We start from the raw sequence: 18,564 nt of genomic DNA on the forward strand, positions 1-18,564 counted from the left end.
ACTGCTCAGGGTACCCAGTCTGTCTCATGTCCCCACAGTCATTGCAGGAATGACCGGCTCCTCTCCACTGTGGTCCTGTCCCTTCACTTAGATCTCAGTGCACCACTGGTGTTGTACTTTTAACCCCTTCCTGATGGTAGAGAGAAGGCAGCTGTTTGGATTGTTTCCTAATTGCTCCTTGTTTCAGATTTTTCTGCATTAGGTCTCTTGGACAGAGTGACAGTCCCATTGTCTGAATGAACCCCTGCACTCTGGCAGTGAGTGGTCTTCAACCTCAAGCCGCTTCTCTCTGCCCACCTGTCTACTAGTCATGCCAGCTCCATGTGAACCTTAAGGTACAGGGTTTTATGTTGACTTTGCTATATTTTTTTTTTTTCTGATTGTTGGGGAGGACAAAATAAGATAGGAATGCTATGTCTTACTAGAAACAAATACGAGTTCTAGTGAGAGTTTCAGAAAACTCCTTTGGTTAGTGTGAATGATTTCAGTCTATTGCTCTTCCTAATATTAATTTCAGGCATGTTGTTTCCATATTAGGTGATGAATTCATAAAGGAAATCAAAAGCATACACCATCTCCTTGCCAATGACAAAGCACTGTCAGATCATCTGCAGCTTACATCTGTAGGATAATTTCAGGAGCACATTACTCATCTTTGAGATATTGAGTGTTCAAGTGACATTTTGTAAATATTTTCGAGCTGCTAAGGTTTCAAGGATGTGTGAGGTTTAGAGCTACACTACTGGCCAGAGCTGCGACTAGTTAAAACACACTCCAGGTGTGACATGTTTGGGAGAGAAGCGGGATATCTGAAGTTATACCAAGTGGATGAAAACATCATGCTGTTCAGGAAATGGTCACCTTGTGTGTGCCTGTGTGCATGGATGGGTATTGTACATCATTTCCATTACAGTCTTATTAGAGCAACTATAAAAATCTCAACTAACTGCACCAAGAAGAAATCTTTTTTTTTTTTTTTGGTGCGTATTTTTTGGCGCAATCTTTGCTTACCGCACTGTTCTTGCCTTCTGCCCATCTGTTTTGGAAGGGTTCTTGCTTTTTATAAGGATTTTCATCCTTCCTGTTTTTGCCTATGCTCGTGTTCAAGGGCTAAATTTTAACCTTCGTCAATACTAATTAAAGGAGGCGCTTTCATCAACAGGCACTGTAAACTTTCTCACCATTATGCTTGTGGAAAGCGCTTCTCCTCTAGACACACGGTGTGTGCCATAGCTTGGCTGGGAGTCTGCGTGTCTGCTCAGGGGTCTCTGTGTCCTTGGATGTCTACCTTTAAAAGCACTGAAAAAGTTTTCAAGTCCTTTGCTTTTTCGTTGGAGGATAATTTTAGATTGAATTAGAGCAGAAGTTGGCAGAATAATGGGCTCTACCATATGTCCATTGTAGCACTGCTGAGCTCCTCTACCTGCGGTGGCCTGGAGTTTTGCAAGGTGGTGATTTTTGTATCATGATTTTTGTATCAGGTCATGATTTCCTCCTCAGTAGAGGGTTTTGTTGGGGGACCTGTGGCCGCATGTCAGGACTAATGCATTTTGATATCACTTTACACTTTGGACTGTATTTAAAGGCTTCTTTGTACATGCAGGGCAGACATACTGTCCTTTCATGGCATCACTGGGGAGTCGCTAGAATCCCTCCTCCCCAAAGGCCTTCAGAGGGGCTGTCGTCTGCAATAACATTGATCGTCGCATCAAGTAGGTTGTGTTCGTCTGCTCCTATCTGTCTGCCGTGATAAAAGCACCATCGACTAGGTGGCTTCTACAAGAGACATTTATTTCTCACAGTTCTGGAGACTGGGAAGTCCAAGCCCAAGGCCTGTTCCTTTCTTCATCTCATTTCACTGGAGGCCATCTTCTCGCTGTGTCTTCCCATGGCAGGAGGGGTGAGCGAGCTCTCTGGGGGTCCCTTCTGTGCGGCACTAACCCCACTCTTGAAGACTGCACCCAGCGATCTGATCCTCGCCCAGAGGCCCCCACTTCTGATAAACGCACACTGGGAGTTAGGTTTTAATATAAGAATTTAGTCTATAGCGTTGTTTTTTTTGTGAGTAATAAGATTAGAGGGTTTAATATTTTAATTTTTTATTTTTTATTTTTTTATTATTTTTTTTGCTTCCTTTTTTAATTTTTATTTATTTATTTATTTATTTTGGGGGGGGATTTTTAAAATATATTTATTTTCAGCATAACAATATTCATTATTTTTTCACCACATCCAGTGCTCTATGCAATCCATGCCCTCTTTAATACCCACCACCTGGTACCCCAACCTCCCACCCCCCTCCCCGCCACTTCAAACCCCTCAGATTGTTTTTCAGAGTCCATAGTCTCTCATTATTCACCTCCCCTTCCAATTTACTCCAACTCCCTTCTCTCTAACTCCCCATGTCTTCCATGCTATTTCTTATGCTCCACAAATAAGTGAAACCATATGATAATTGACTCTCTCTGCTTGACTTATTTCACTCAGCATAATCTCTTTGAGTCCCGTCCATGTTGCTACAAAAGTTGGGTATTCATCCTTTCTGATGGAGGCATAATACTCCATAGTGTATATGGACAACATCTTCCTTATCCATTTATCCGTTGAAGGGTATCTTGGTTCTTTCCATAGTTTGGCGACCGTGGCCATTGCTGCTATAAACATTGTGGTACAGATGGCCCTTCTTTTCACGACATCTGTATCTTTGGGGTAAATACCCAGGAGTGCAATTGCAGGGTCGTAGGGAAGTTCTATTTTTTTTTTATAAACATATATTTTTATCCCCAGGGGTACAGGTCTGTGAATCACCTTTAATATTTTAACTACGGTTAGATTAACACCCCTTTTCAGTGTAATACTGAAATGCTCAATGGCAGATACAACTAAGAATGACAGCGTTTGAGTTCTCAAGTGAGGACAGTGCTCCAGAGTCCATGGCGCCCTATGGGCACGCCATCCAGCATTAGTCTTCAGGCTCGCTGGCGTGCAAGAGGAAACCCCGCTGACCTCGCAGAAGGGCTGGTTTGTTTCCTGTTTTTGCACAGCCTGAGCAGACAGGTGGGTGCAGGGCTCTCCACCTCCTTAGTCAGAGCTCCTGGCCGCTTTCCTTTTATGATGCTGTCATATAAACCAAAGTCCTCCCACGTCACAGTAGACTGGGTTGGGACAGAGACCCGGGGCCATTGGGATGCGGAGCACAGCACTTCCTCCCATCTCCTGTTGGAGCAGAATCTGGTGCCGTGTTCACAGGAGTGGCACAGGAAGCAGGCACAGGACATGGGGACTGGTGACGCGTGAGGCCCCTGCTGTGCTCTTGCTATGGGCTGAAAATGTTCCCCTCAAATTCCTGTGCTGAAGCCCTCACCCCCAGTAACTCCACATGGAGATAGACCCTTCAGGAGGTACATGAGGTTAAGTGAGGTCACTGCGGTGGGCCTCATCCTGTCTGGCTTCTGTCTTCCTGAGGAGAAGAAAAGATTAGGACACAGAAAGCTCAGAGGAAGGACCAGGAGAGGATACAGTGGGACCACAGCTATTCGCAAGCCAAGAAGATGACCTCAGGACCAGCCATACCCGCCGATACCGGTCCTTTGGATGTCCATCCTTTACAAGCATGAGAAAACAGATTTCTGCAGTGTAAGCCCCTCAGTGTATGGTATTTTGTTTTGACAGCCTTATCAATCCAATTCAATTCTGTAAGAGCAATAACTTAAAATTTATAAATTAATTTGGGAAGAATTGACAGATTTATCCTATTGATTTCTTGCCACGTAGGGATTGATTCTTCATTTATTTAAACCATCTTCTAGGCCCTTGTCTATGGTTCTCTAGTTTTCTTGATACAATCAAGCATGTATTTTAAAGCTGATTTTCTTGGCCGTATTTGTCCGTTATTTTTTTTTTGTGAACAGGATGTTTTTCAATATGTTTTCCTGATTATTATTTCTGGTGTAAAGGGAAGCTATTGATTTTTTAAAATAATATTTTGCAACCTGTGTATCCCACCAAGCTCTCTTCTTAGTTCAAATACATTTCCATTTGTCTTTCTTGAATGCTGCAAGTAAACAATCTTTCTATTTGTTATGGCAGATAATCTGATATTATGCAAACGCATTCAGCACAGATTTTCTGTATTTTCTTGCTCTAAATGCAGCTGCGTGAAAGAATGCATGCTGTTTCCCTTTACACCTATCAGTTTCTCCTTTTGTGAAAAAGCCAGTATTTGTGTTCTTTATCTCTATGGTGTATTCTTGGAGGATCCCTGTTTCTGTTCCATCGTCATGGTGGATTATACCCTCTCATAGGAAATCCCCCTTTAATTTTATTTTGACTTTAAATTCTGTCTTGTTCTTCTTAACACGGTAATCCTTCTCTTCTTGAAGTTATCATGACTTAACATAACTTATGGATGTTTTGTGTTAGCTTTTGTCATGTGTTTCGTTCTGGTGGTAGGATTCACTTATTGTGGAAAGTAAGTAATTCAATCTGAGAGTCTTCCTCTTGAAAGAGAAGTTTATCCTGTTTTGTCCATAGTCTTAGCCTGGTAGTCTTATTTTACTTCTGTCATCATTCGGGACTTTGTTATTCTCTCCTTCGTTCCTTTTGTCATATCTCATCACTGTGCATTTCCTCTGCCTATAATATAAAGGCTATATATTCCGTTGGTAGTGGGCTGAGTTTTGTGTGTCAAATTCACAGGTTGAAGCCCTAACCCACTCCCCCCATGCCAGTGTGGCTGTATTTGGAGTAAGGAAATAATTGAGGTTAAATGAGGTTAAAAGGGTAGGGCCCTGATCTGAAAGGTTTAGTGTCCCTGTAAGAAGACACACTGTGGCACGCACACTTTCTCTCCGAGTCTGCACTGAGCGGCCATGTCAGGACACAGAGGGAAAGGGAAAGCAGCCTCTGTAAACCAAGAGGGCGTCCTCGCCCGAAACTGAGGTGGCAGAACCCTGATGTTGGATTTTCTAGTCTTCAGAGCCGCAAGAAGATGAATTTTTGTGATTGAAGCCACCCCGTGTACAGTACTTTGTTCTCGTAGCCTGAGCAGACGAGCCCACTATTTTTTATACGAACTTCAGTTATACTTACCAATTTCGAAAACATTTTTGAGACTGTGTTTGGTAATGTCAGTATCAGAAATAAAACAAACTCTACTGACACTCTCGTTAAATACAAGGAAATTGTTCCTAGTACCAGTTTTTAGTGATGATACTGAAATCTTAGATGAGTATTCTTATTTTGGATATTGTATCTTACCTGTTGATGAATGATCTCAGTAAAGCCACAGGAAAGAGATGGAAGTCGACACAAAAAATTGAAAAGACATTCCATGCTGCTCATGGATCGGAGGAACAAATACTGTTAAACTGTCTATAGGACCCAAAGCAATCTACTCATTTAACCCCATCAAAATACCAGCAGTATTTTTCAGAGAATTAGAACAAACATTCACACAAAGGCACGTGCATACGCACACGTGCACACCAATGTACATGCACAACGGGATATTATTCAGCCATAAAAAGAATGAAATCTTGCTATTTGCAATGCCGTAGCTGGAACTAAAGAGTGTAGTGCTGAGTGAAGTCAGCCAGAGAAAGACAAACACCGTATGATTTCACTCATATGTGGAATTTAAGGAAGAAAAAAAGCAACGGAAACAAAGAGACACAAACCAAGAAACAGACTCTTCACTGTGGAGAGCAAACTGATGGTCCCAGAGGGGAGGAGGATGGAGGGCATGAGGGACGCAGGGGACGGGCCCGAGAGTGCCCTTGTGAGGAGCACCGGAGGACGCAGGAAAGTGCTGGATCACTTTATGGTACACCCGACACTAATGCTAACACTGTTTGCTGACTAGATTTAAATATACATATAGATATATGACATGTCAATATAGTAACAATATTTGCATAATTTTATAACTGTTAAAAATTATTCAGAAAAATGTAAGTTGTCATGGTATTTTTGCTACTCATCAATCCTTTTGTCGTTGAACTTAATGGCAAGACTTCGCCGAACCTGTTTATGGTTGTGTCTGTGATTTAGATGGTGACAGTCAGGTGAGGCTTTGTCTCAGGTTCGTAGAGGGGTGCTGACCAATGGCCGGTATGCAAAGTCCGTCCCCTCCCAGAGCAAGTCCAAGAACAGCGCATTCTCACTGTCGTATACCCACCGCATTGGTAGTGGAAAGTTTACAAACACCTGAAAACAGCCTCTGCCCCAGTGACAAGGAGCAATAAGTAGACATGTGTCTGGTTAATTCTTTTCTAGTTAGGGTACTCTTGTACCTTCTCTTCTTGGGGTTCCTTGGCATGGTTTAGTGCGGGGTAGCCTATGGTGCTTCTGGAGGCCACTGACAAAGGAATGTGAAAAGTTTGTTTTTCAGCCTTCCTCTCGCTTCTAGACATGATTGCGATTACTTTAGCTCAATTTTTGGTACAACATTGGCCCTCAATAAAATTTTTATTGAATGAATTTCTGAATATAGAATTGTAAGTCATAAACTTTTCTATTCATGATTCTGGAAGGATATCTGATGTTGGGGAGAAGAAATTTTAGTTCAATCGAAGTTTTCCTTCTGACTCATTAATTTTTTTCATTTCATGTCTGTGAGATTCTTTCCTTTGCCTTTAAGAGTTAAATTTTCACCTGATGGAATCTAGATGTTGAATTCTTTTACGTATAGTTTTTGCTTAAAAAATAAAAAAATAAAAAAAATAATGCTGCTTTCCATATGGCAAATATGTGTTTTGATGCTACTCTATGTTTTTCAAGTAACACAACTTAGAGGCAATGTCACGTCAGTTATACCCACATTTTCTTTCAGATAACGTTGAACTCTGTTTCCGGTCTCGAAAACCAGGAAGTTTTTCCAGCTTGTCATCTACTACCCTAATTCAATTTTCTGCAGTGTTTCTTCTGTTCATTACTATTCTAATGCTGGCTCAATTTCTAGGATCAAACTTTTTCTTCTATTAAGTACAAACCATTCTTTATTTCATCTGACTCACCTTTAATTTGTGTCTATCCCTTAGCCATATTTCCTTGAGTCTGTGCTCTAACAATTTAATATTTCATAGATCATTTTCAATAAAAATTTTGCTTTCTCTTGGAAGTAGAAAGTATGCCCTTCAGAAATGTTTGGTTTCTGCAGTGAAACTATTTAGCTGCCCCTTCCTGAGCTATGTTCTCTTGCCCTTTTGTTTTAGAATCTTTTATTAGACTATTTTTTCCTGTTTATTTATATTGATGTCATGTAAATTTTTTTTAAACATAGTACTATTTTTTTTAAAGATTTTCCATTTATTTATTTGACAGAGAGAAATCACAAGTAGGCAGAGAGGCAGGCAGAGAGAGAGAGAGGGAAGCAGGCTCCCTGCTGAGCAGAGAGCCCGATGCGGGACTCGATCCCAGGACCCTGAGACCATGACCTGAGCTGAAGGCAGCGGCTTTAACCCACTGAGCCACCCAGGCGCCCCAATGTCATGTAAATTTTATCCATGTCTGCTACTTCACTTATTAAGAGAGTGGATCAATTCTTATGGCATCTGTTTTCTTACTTTATGTTCTTGGTGACTTACCTTTTGGCTTCAAACGTGTTTATAACTACCAGTAGAAGAAATTCAGTCTAGTCCTGGGCATTTCAGGGTCTACTGAGCTCCTAGACGTGTATGGGGAATGAAAGAGAGTAAAGTGTTTATGTCATTTTCCTTGTGATTAGACGATTAAGTGAGGCATCATCTTCTCCATCATTAAATTAGAATGTGGTTATGAAAACTACTTGGATCCCTATGTTGAATATCTCATTAGACTAATTAGTCCAAAAAGAGCTACATGAATTTAGGATCGGATGTACAGAAAGAGAATCTATTTGGAAGAAATTGCCCTGTGATTATTCAGGGTCATGCTTCAGTGTGAATGCTAACACAGTGGAATGACCTTTATGATAAATAATTAGAATACTGGGGCACGGCTTCCCAGAATACATACCATCCGCAAATCAAGAAAGTATGGTCCTGGCTTAAACTGAATAATATTTCGGTATCATTATTCTTTTTTATTTATCCAGAAGAAAGGATGTCTGGGAATATTATAATTTTATGGCATAAGAAAGGAAGAATTTGCATAGAATTTCTATCTGTATCTGTATCTCTGTCTACAGCTATATCTATATTTAAAGACAGGCTGACATAGTACTGGGAGTTTTGTGACTTCTTAACTTTCTGTAACTTCATATTAAAGGAGTATTGCTAGATAAAATAGAGACCTACCATTTAAATTTGAATTGTATATAAACAATGGATTTTTTATTATAGGTATGTCCTATATATTGCATGACACATACTTAGACTTAAAAAAATATCATTGTTCATCTGATATTAAAATTAAACTGTTTATCCTATATTTTTATTTGCCAAATATCTAAACCCTTTATTATTATTTAAAAAAATCATCCATTCAAAGCACAGTTCATGAAATATTGCATTTCATTAACAACGAGATTTTTCCAAAACCCATTTTGAAATTAGAAAAAGGATTGAACTTGGAATGAAAGCAAGATTTCATGAGTGGTCAGTAATCTCCTGTGATGGCATTCTCAGTGAGATGTATTTTACGAGAAAGAGATAAAGATTATATTCATCAAGACTAATCTCCACTTGTTTTTGTGTTCTTTGAAAAATTTAAGCATTCTTGACGTATATTTTTCCATCTTGTATCTGTCATTTTAATATTCATAATCTACTTTTTCTCTGCTCATATTATTTCATGAACATACTTGAAAACTGTAGAAAGAAGAGGTTGGTGATCTTTAAAGCCTCTATTAATGCATTCAACAGCATTTATCGAGGCCCACTGGGTACCAGTTATTGTGTTAGCTGTGTAGGATAGGACTACAGACCATTCCCTTTCCTCCGTCTCAGGGAACTATTAGCCTGGAAGGGAAGAGAGATGTGGACATCAATAGTGAATAATATGGTTAGACATGCACACGGTAGGAAGAGAGCAGCAAAGCAGAGACAGGAAGGAGTAATGGAAACGTTGACCACGGAACAGCGGACGGCATGTGTTTTGTGGATAATGAGACTGGGAGAACTGAGAGAGAAAATAAGACATGAGAAGCCATGAGGTGAACAAACATGTGTGAGGAGTCCTGTGCTTTTTTGCCAAGGTGGGAGCAGGGGGTGTGAGGTGTGAGGCAGGGATGCTGCTGTCAAGGATTTGCCTTGGATTCGGATAGAGAGGGAGGCAGGCTGTGATGTTGGAAGACAGAGCACCGGGCTGGGGGATTTTGGGTTTCATGCTGCAGGTTGATGTGGAGGTTTTGGTGTTTTAAATATGAAATGTCATAACCAGTGTGTTCCAAATACTTGACTCTGCCTAATGTAGTGTACAGATGGACTGATGAGAAGGGACCATGAATGGAAACAGATTTTGGCAAGGGCTTACACTAGAAGCCAACCGTGTGACCAAAGCACTGGGAGTGGGCATGGAGATAAGGCAGTTTGGCAAGAGGGTTGGAGTAGGAGGCTGTATTGATCTACTGGACTTCAGGACATGGTGGAACCTAGATTTTGGGCTTGGATTTTTAGGGAGTGACAGGTTTACTGCACCACACGAGTCTAGGGGGTCCACAAACATTGTCTGTTATGTGAGTAGAAGCCCCTGGAGTTTGAAGAATCCAACCTATGCAGCTGTCTGCGTGGTGGCTCTGACTTTGAATGGCACAATTCATAATAAGGAAGATATGAGGAAGAAGAGGTTTGGCACAAGGTGATAAATTCAGGCTTTCTGACTTACAGCCTGTGTCAATCATGCAAGCAAAATATTTTGTATATCTTCAGACTTGGCATTTGATGCTCTAGCAAACTGTGTGTGTAGTCTTTTGATAGGTCTACATAGCATTGTCACAGATAGATACCTGCATCTGAATAGAAGAAAAGAATTCAGCAATTATTAGCATATATGCACAAAATGGCAAATGTGGGTCTACACAGCCTTTGCATCTTCTGTGTCCATGGAAGACGCCACTAGTCACTCATAGTCCTTCTCTCTAAACCCATGGTTAATTGTAGAATCATTCTTAACTCAGGATTCTAGGAAGCCACAGTCAAATTCAGTACCTGATCTGTAGGTGCTGGGAAATGGGTCGGGTAAGATTGCCTGGGGGGAGATCCTTGAGTACCAAGAGAAGATGTTCAGAACATAATCTAGATCAACTTCACTATTCGAGAGGCAAGCAGCAGCTAACCTGACCTTGAAGGAGCATGAGAAGGAATTATCACAAATTTAGGAGGAATATTACAAGTGAATGTGCAGTGAAAACCAAACCAAGAGAAAGTCTCGAAGGGGAGACTGGATTTCAGTGCTAAAAGGAGCAGGAATATTGATCGTGATTAATCACTATCAGAGATGGACAATTTCAGAGAATGACTTCAGAAAACTAGTGTGGCAAATGATGGGCTACAGGGAAGAAGTGGAGGTTACAGTGTGAAGACAGTGGCGTGATGCTTCTTTCTAGAAGCTTAGCTGTTGGAGCTCATAGTAGGTCTTTAAAAATCAGTGGTAAACAATTGAAAATTTTATAGGGAAGGGGAGGGACAGATGGGAAAGGAACATTTTAAAGATACAAAATTAAGGGGAATTAATTGATGAAATAAGTATTTGTAGACAATGGAATCAAGTACAAGTGTAGTGACGGTGAAGGAGTGGGAACTCAAATAGGTGAAGAGAGGAAATGGAGAGAAACTCTGTACGTGGAGTCCTGAGTAATCATGGATGTTTGTTTGTAGGGATGCAGGGGTCACAAGGTATCTTTAAAAATTTATTTATTTTTAATCTCATTATTTAGAGCGGGCTTAGATGAATAGGATTGAGGGGAAGGTACAGAGATTTTCCATATACCCCTGCCCCCAACACATGCACAGCACCCCCCCCGCCGGCAACGACTGACATCCTTCATCATAGTGGTACGTTTGCCACAGCTGATGAACCTACACAACACATTATCACCCAGAGTCCATGGCTTGTGTTAGGGCTCACTGTTGGGGCACACTCATTGGGTTTGGACACATGTATAATGACGTGCTTCCATCATCAGAGCGTCATGCATCACGGTTGTCATGGCCCCAAGTGTTCTCTGTGCTCCACCTGTTCATCCTCCCTACCCCGTCCCACCCCAGCAGCCACGCTCTCTTTATTGCCTCCAAAGTTTGGCCTTTGTCAGAATGGCGTAGAGTTGGAATCACAGTATGTAGCCTTTTCAGACTAACTTCTTTAAGGATCTTTATTTTTAGCTTCTTATTTTGGGGAGTGGTGCCCTGTCATCTTAATGAAGTCATCGACGTGTTTACCTAGTGAGCGGAGTGGTCAGTGGGGTCTGGGAGTGGGTCGTGAAGTCTGGAAGCCCACTGACTTCTGGTGGCGTGAAGAGCTTTCTCAGAAAGAAGACTTTCTCCATGGGGTCGAGAGCTTAGCTGAGATTTGGGGCTGAATTTTCAATGATACGATTTCACTCAGATTGGTGTTTCATTCTCTAGAAATCTTTCCTGGATACTTGAAAGTAGGACAAATCCCTTCTTATCCTCACCTCCCTTTTACTTTTTCTTGGACTGTCTAAAGAGATCAGCTCGGTCTACTTGCATTAACTAAGTTGTGCTCCTATTTTATAATTGGACTATGAAGTTAGACTATGAGGTCTTTGGCCGCCCAGGAGCTTAGAAACTACAGCAAAGAAGAAAGAGCGGGACATAGGAGGAAATTAACTACAGAGACACATAGCAGAGTGACTGAGAGCTCAGGTGGAGGGAACAGGGGGTGTTCTGGACTCTTGGGTCTGGTAGTTAGTTATGGGTTTGGTGGTTTGGGAAAGGTTATGTGTTCTTTCTGTGCCTCCAACTTCCTGTAGAAAAGGAGAGCAATGCATGCAGGTTTATGAAGATGATATATTCACACACACACATGCATCTATGCATCTATTTGTAAGGCACTTAGAGAAAGATCTCCATAAATGTGATTAATATTATTATTACTATATGGGCTTAAAAAATTGATGCCACTTGTCAGTTAATTGCATATGAGTGTTGAGTTGGAAAAGCAAGCAGACATGAACTCTGAGGTTTCACATCTGGGTGTTTTGAAGCTGTGGTTTGGGAAGAACTGGGAGGAAGTTCTAGAGTGACAGCAAGCCCTGCACATGAATGGGAAGCTGGGGACCCCTGGGCCAGCAGTAAGGGGTAGACTCATGCCCACAGCAACAGCGATAGGCAAAGGAGCCTCGTTTTGGGGCCAGCTCCCCAAGCCCTACTTCCGACCAGGTGATACACAGGGGCCAGGTGGCATGATGGGCTGTTACAGGAGGGACACCGTGAGCTCAGGAAGCCAGAGCTCTTACCGTAGGCGGTAGCCATGCTCCCTCTTCTCTCTGATGGAGAGAAGGTCTCTGCCTTCACTAAGCAGGCATTTCCAAAATGATGGTGTGGAGCACAGGGACCCTCAGTCTGTCACTTTACACAGCATCACAGCCATGCAAGGGACCCCGGAGAACTGTCTGCTCATGTGGAGGGAACGGGCTCAGGTGATGGGAAAGAAATGGCAGAGCTGGAGGTCAGCTAGAGTTCGTGTTCCCCACGCAAGATCGTGGGTCTCCAGATAGAGGAGTTGGGAACTAGAGTAATCATTTGAAATTGTTGCTCTCTTGTACTTCCTCCTGTTTATAATTTTAGTTCCACAATCATGAAACCTGAAGGTCCCATTTTTCCAAGACAGCCATCACTTTGAGCTAAATTTTACCAGAAACCCCTTCCTATTCTTTTGCGCTAAGTACAAAATCAAAATGTTCTCGGTTCTCTGGTTTAGGATAATCCACCTTCAAAAGCAGTGTCTTTTTAAGTTTCTTGTTACTTCGTATTCTCCCATCCAACTGTACCAGCTAACCGTTTTCTGTAAAATAGAATTTACTGTCCATCTTATGGCTGTCTTTGTCAGCATATTATGGGGAGTAGTTATTACTCAACAATGTACTCACAATTCTGTGATGTGACTATTAAGCAGTTCTTTTAAAGTAATGCATTTCTCCATTTTTAGAGAACTTGCAAGGATAATATTTACATGGCTTCAGGAGTTTAAAAACAATTAGATTATCATCTGATATGAGAAGACTATGATAAACGTTTTAAAACATACTTATAACTGACTCTTTAGAATTCTACCGAGTAGGACTCTTTATAAAGTAAATTCCTAGGTCAGGGCAGAGGAAGATAAAGGCTCTACAAAGCCATTTTCAAATTCTGTGCTACTGTGTCTATAAGACAATAAATTAAATCCCCAGTAAGGCGAGGAAAGGAAAACCCATCCCTGCTTAGGATGAGTAAATCATCGTGATTCTTTAACCCAGCCTAGGTTTGGTCCCTTGTAGCTCTTGAGGACAGAGAAGTGTGTGATTATATATCTGAGACCATGGCAAGACAGTTCCTGGCCTTAACATCACAAGACGATCCCGATTCTGAGTAATTCATTTATATGAAAAAAAATCCCATCATTAGTGACCCGGGGATGTGAATCACGAATATGACACACCTCTGTCTACTGCTGTTGCTGTCGGCACGAGCTGTCCCTCACTGCTCACCCAGGAGTCCCCAGCCTCCCATCCCTGCCTGTGACACTGTCAGGGGCCAGCTGGTTTGTCTACCAGTTCCTCACAATTCTTCACACACAACTTAAAAATCACCCAGATTTGAAGCCATGGGGCTAATGTTTGCTTCCTTTTCCATCTCAACTGTCGTATGCAATTAATTGACAAGTAACATCAATTTTATTAAGCTCATGTAATAATAATAATAATAATGAACATTTGTGGAGATCTTTCTACTTAAAAGTGCTTCACAAATACGTGCATATAATGCATCTTTGTGAGCACATAAATAATCCTCCTAAACCTGCATGCATTGCTATCCTTGTTCTGTAGAAAGTTAGAGGCACAGAACACGCATAAATTTGCTGTAATTTATGATCAAGAATGGTGTGTTCTTTGGGTCTTTCTGTGGGTATTTTTTAAGAGATTAAATTGTCCTTTTAACAGATTAAATTGTCTTTTATTCCTTGTGTGATAATTTTTTCAGCCAGACTGGGTTTTGAATTTTATCAAATGCATCATCTGCAACTATCAAAGTGACTATGTGACAATCAAATGACCTTGAAAAATCTGGGGAAGTAATTTTTTTCTGTCAAGTTAACTGAGCAAATTTGGTTAGGTTGACATTATTTCCTCAGTAGAAGAATTTACTGGTGAAGATACCTGAGCCCAGAGTTTTGTTTTTGAAAATATTTGTAACTACAAATTACTTTTTAGATGTTATAACCAACCAAATTTTCTATTTTGATGTCTTCCTTCCTAAGTGGAGCTTTTTATGGAATCTAGTTATTTCAAGTCACTTTTCAAAATTCTAAGTGTAAAGTTGTTCATGATATAATTACCCTGTTTTTTATGTTTCTATTACTTTGAGTCATACTCTTTTCATTTCTGATATTGTATTTTGGGTTTTCCCCACTTTTCTTTGAAATCGTTCCTGCTTGATGTTTGCCAGGTCTTATACTTGTTTTGTATTTCCCAAGGACCAACTTTTTCAACTAATTTTCTTGTGAGATGCTCCAAAGTTTCATTTTTTCCTCCAGCTGACATATTCATCATGTCTTTTAAGTTCGATATTTGCATGATATATGGATCTACTTATATCATCATTTTTGTTGTCTGGGTGGTGTCATGCCCTTTTCTGTAGGCATGCTTACTCATTTTTATTGAATGAGAAAGGTTTTGTAAATAATGTAGAGGATCCCTGCAGGAACTGCGCTCTCCTCTGCCAGGGAGAGAGAATGGATCAAAATGAGGAGCTGGACCTAAGGGGGGGGGGCTGCCATTTTGGTAAGGGGAGCCTGTTTCTGACTGTCCTGCTATGTCCTCGCAGGCAGGGATCGCCCTCGAGCTGAAGCCTGGTGTACTTGTAGGTTCTCTCCTGAGCTTGAATATTTGTGGGCTCCAAATTATAGAAACTGGAAAAGCCTCCTTGCTTGTCAGAGGCTGACTCCTTGCCAATTTAGCCTTCCTCCCGTGCAGCTTCAAAAGACAGTAGACATCAAAATACGTACCCGAGGAAGGAACCGTGCTTCTCCGGTCCCTGCAGCACGTTCATGTTGATCTTTCTAGCCCTGGAAGACGGCCAGAGCCTCAACTGTTTCTCAAGTCTGCAACAGTGGCTTTGGATTCATACCTTTTGCTGTGCACCTGAAGCTGGCAGATATCCCCGAAAAATAGGACTATGTAATATGAGCGAGGATCTAAAGGCTTGTAGATCTCATTTTTCAGTATTTCTCTTATGCCTTTAAATAGGGGCAAAAAAAAAATAGGGGCATATATTATATGATTTTATACTGACGTTGGATTTGCCATAATCCACTCCATTCTTCCCAGAAGCAGATATGCATTGTATTACAATGTATCTCCTGATTTTATTGTTAATGATTTAATTGTTAATTCAGTTGAGGACATTTGCTAATGTTTATGAAAGAAATCTGCTCTTGAGATATTAATAGTAAGATTTTCTGACCCCATAACAAATTAACAGTCAGAATTATTCCTTTTTTTTCGTCTGTAAATATTTGGCTTTATTTCTTCTGTGAAGCTTTGAAAGAATTCACTGATGAAGACCTTTTTTGTATAGTTTTTTTTTTTTAAGACGTTTGTCACTTTTTAATACACAGAAAATATTTCACTGGAGAACTTTTATTATTTTTCTATTTTTTTCAAAGATTTTATTTATTCGACAGAGAGAGACACAGTGAGAGAGGGAACACAAGCGGGAGAGTGTGTGAGGGAGAAGCAGGTTCTCTGCCTAGCAGAAAGCCCAATTGGGGCTCGATCCTGGGACGCTGGGATCATAACCTGAGCTGCAGGCAGATGCTTAATGACTGAGCCACCCAGGTGCCCCTCGTTAGAGCATCTAATGTTTGGTTATTTGTGTTCTTCTAAAATAGTGGTTGTCAATTTCCCCCATATGTTTTACTTATCAACAAAGAGTTGTTCCTAAATGTTTTTACAAAAGGTTATTATATACCGGGAGTGTTTGTCTTCATTTCTGGTGTTGGTACTTTTTATTTTCCATTTTTATTCCTCTTACTAAGAGGTTATTTTATCAATTAGTTTTTCAGAAATCAATCATTGAGCATAAAGCCTTTCTCAACTCTCTCTCGTCTATGTCATTAAACCTCGCTCTTTATTATTTCCTACCTTCTGCCTGTTTGGGTTGGTTCTTTCTCATTGGTCTTCAGTGTTTCGTCACTCAGGTTTTCGGGCATACATTCACTCCCAATCTGTAGCTTTCCTTGCATCCCACAGCAGTACTCGTTGTCATGATCATTTCCTAGTATTTTCACATTCCCATTTACGTTGCTTCTTTGACAACAGTTGTTTTCTTAATGTGCATTTCTATATTTCAAAATACTTGAGATGTTTTAAGTTACTTTTTAAATATTTTCTAATTTCACTTGATTAAAGAGCACGCCCTGTATCATGAGAGTCCTTTGACATTTTGTGAATTTGCTTTTAGTTCCTACATAACGACACTTCCAGTTAATGTTTTTCTGTGAATCCAAGACACATGTATACGTAGCTATTAGATACAGTGTTTTATATGTTGCTTGAGACAGATTTATTATGTGTTTCAAGTTATCTGGTACCTTACTGATTGTCACCTGTTCTGTCAGTTACTGTGAGATGTATATAAAAAAAATTGCAGATTTTAAATTTCACTTTATATATGTCAAATTTACATTCTTATGTGTAAACAAATTAGGAATTCTTTAAAATTTTAGAATTACTCCATTTGTTATTATGAAATACCTCAATCACCAGTGTGGTTTCTGCCATAACCTGCTTTGTCTTCTGTCAATATAGCTTATCATCTGCCTTTGTCTGCTTGGGATGCCATAAAAATTGTTGACTGAGTAGTTTAAACAACAGAAATTTATTTTCTCACAGTTCTGGAGGCCAGGAAGTTCAAGATCAAGGTGCCAGCTGATTTCGTTTATGGACAGAATCTTCATTCTGACTTGCGTTGGCTACCTTCTCACTCTGTCTTCACAGGGCAGAGGGAGAGCTCTGGTGCTTCTTCTTAGAAGGACAACTAATCCTATCAGATCAGGGCTTCATCCTTTGGCCTCCTTTAACCTTAATTATTTACTCCAAATATAGCCACACTGCAGATTAGGGCTTCAGTACATGAATTTGAGGGGGACATAATTCAGTCGTGAGCTCCATTTTTTTTCTTTTCCACTATTTCTTCTTTCCCCTGTGGTCCGCCAACGCTCGCCCGCGAGGAAGGAAGACCACCGACACAGGATTCTTCTCTATCACGCTTTATTGAAGTGCACTTGGTTGAGGTTTGTAGGGTGATGGAAGCAGGAAGCGCCTGGGTAGAGCCAGGGCTGCACATATATACAGGCTAGCTGGGGCGTGTCTCATTCTGGGGTACGTGGCTCACTATGATAGGTCAGCCTTGTTGCTGGGCAGAATAAGCTTAAGGCCACGCGTCCAACCACTTGTTTACGAGGCTCTCCGGCGCCATCTTGTAATGGCGGCAACGGGTTGCCACATCTCCCCCTTTTTCTTTTATTTTGCAGTCATGGCTAAAATCAGAGGAGTGTCCCCTAGTAAACATGTCCTCCTTTGCCTAGGGACGGGAGAGAAACGGAGGTACCCGTATGCAGACACTCATGACTTTCAGGGTGGCTCACCCTGTGCACTCCTAGGTGCAAACCACCCGCGGAAAATGCAAGGTTGTCTCTATTCGGGTGCAATGGGCTACTCAAAGCCCTCCGAGTGCAAGAGCACAACCTATGTTTCATTTAACATGCTGAGCCAAGCTTGGGGAGATGTTCCAGCCCCTATAGCGGCAAAGGCACGCGCTATGGCCACCTTCTCTCTTCTGCGAGCCCTCATTACCCTCAGAATTAAGAACAAAGCCACCAGTAGTCCTGCAAACATTAGCATGCCCATGACTCCTACTCCAGGAGTGGTAAAGCACAAGGTGCCTTGAAGGTTGAAATTTGTAGCGTTATAACGCTGTACCTTATTATTGATTTGTTTACAGGGTAAATCAAAAACACATTCTGGAACATACAGATGGGGTAATATTTTTGTCGCGTTTGTGACTGGCATGGGGATGGGCCATGTTCTTGAAACGGCCCAAAAGGTAGCTCCCTCAACTCTGGTCAGGCAGATCATCAGCACTATCAGCATCTCCAGGGTTGGAGTCCATGTCTGCTTCTTTGGTGTTGTCATCGGTTCTTTTATCCAACTTTCGCGTCAGTCGTGATGGCACCCACACCGGATCCGAGCGGTCCTGTGGAAAAACACAAACAGCTCCCCTGGATCTCCTAATCACGGGATCCGGTCCATACCATTTGTTATCCAGTATATCTTTCCACATTACACGTTCCTTTATGGCCTCAGCCTCTTCTGCATGTCTATCTGCCGCACTTTTGCCATTGGCATCCAGAATTAAAAAA

General features: G+C 41.2%; 1 pseudogene across 1 annotated transcript in view; it reads left to right on the plus strand.

Moving 5' to 3' along the window:
- Positions 1 to 18,564, plus strand: part of LOC309855394 (tubulin beta-5 chain-like) — a 40,168-nt pseudogene that overhangs the window by 13,270 nt on the left and 8,334 nt on the right. The window contains exon 2 of the transcript XR_014316617.1: positions 188 to 335. The product of XR_014316617.1 is annotated as a tubulin beta-5 chain-like (transcript). The remainder of the gene's footprint in view (positions 1 to 187; positions 336 to 18,564) is intronic.

Source organism: Mustela nivalis, assembly GCF_964662115.1.
Source record: "Mustela nivalis genome assembly, chromosome: 20".
Lineage (NCBI taxonomy): Eukaryota > Metazoa > Chordata > Mammalia > Carnivora > Mustelidae > Mustela > Mustela nivalis.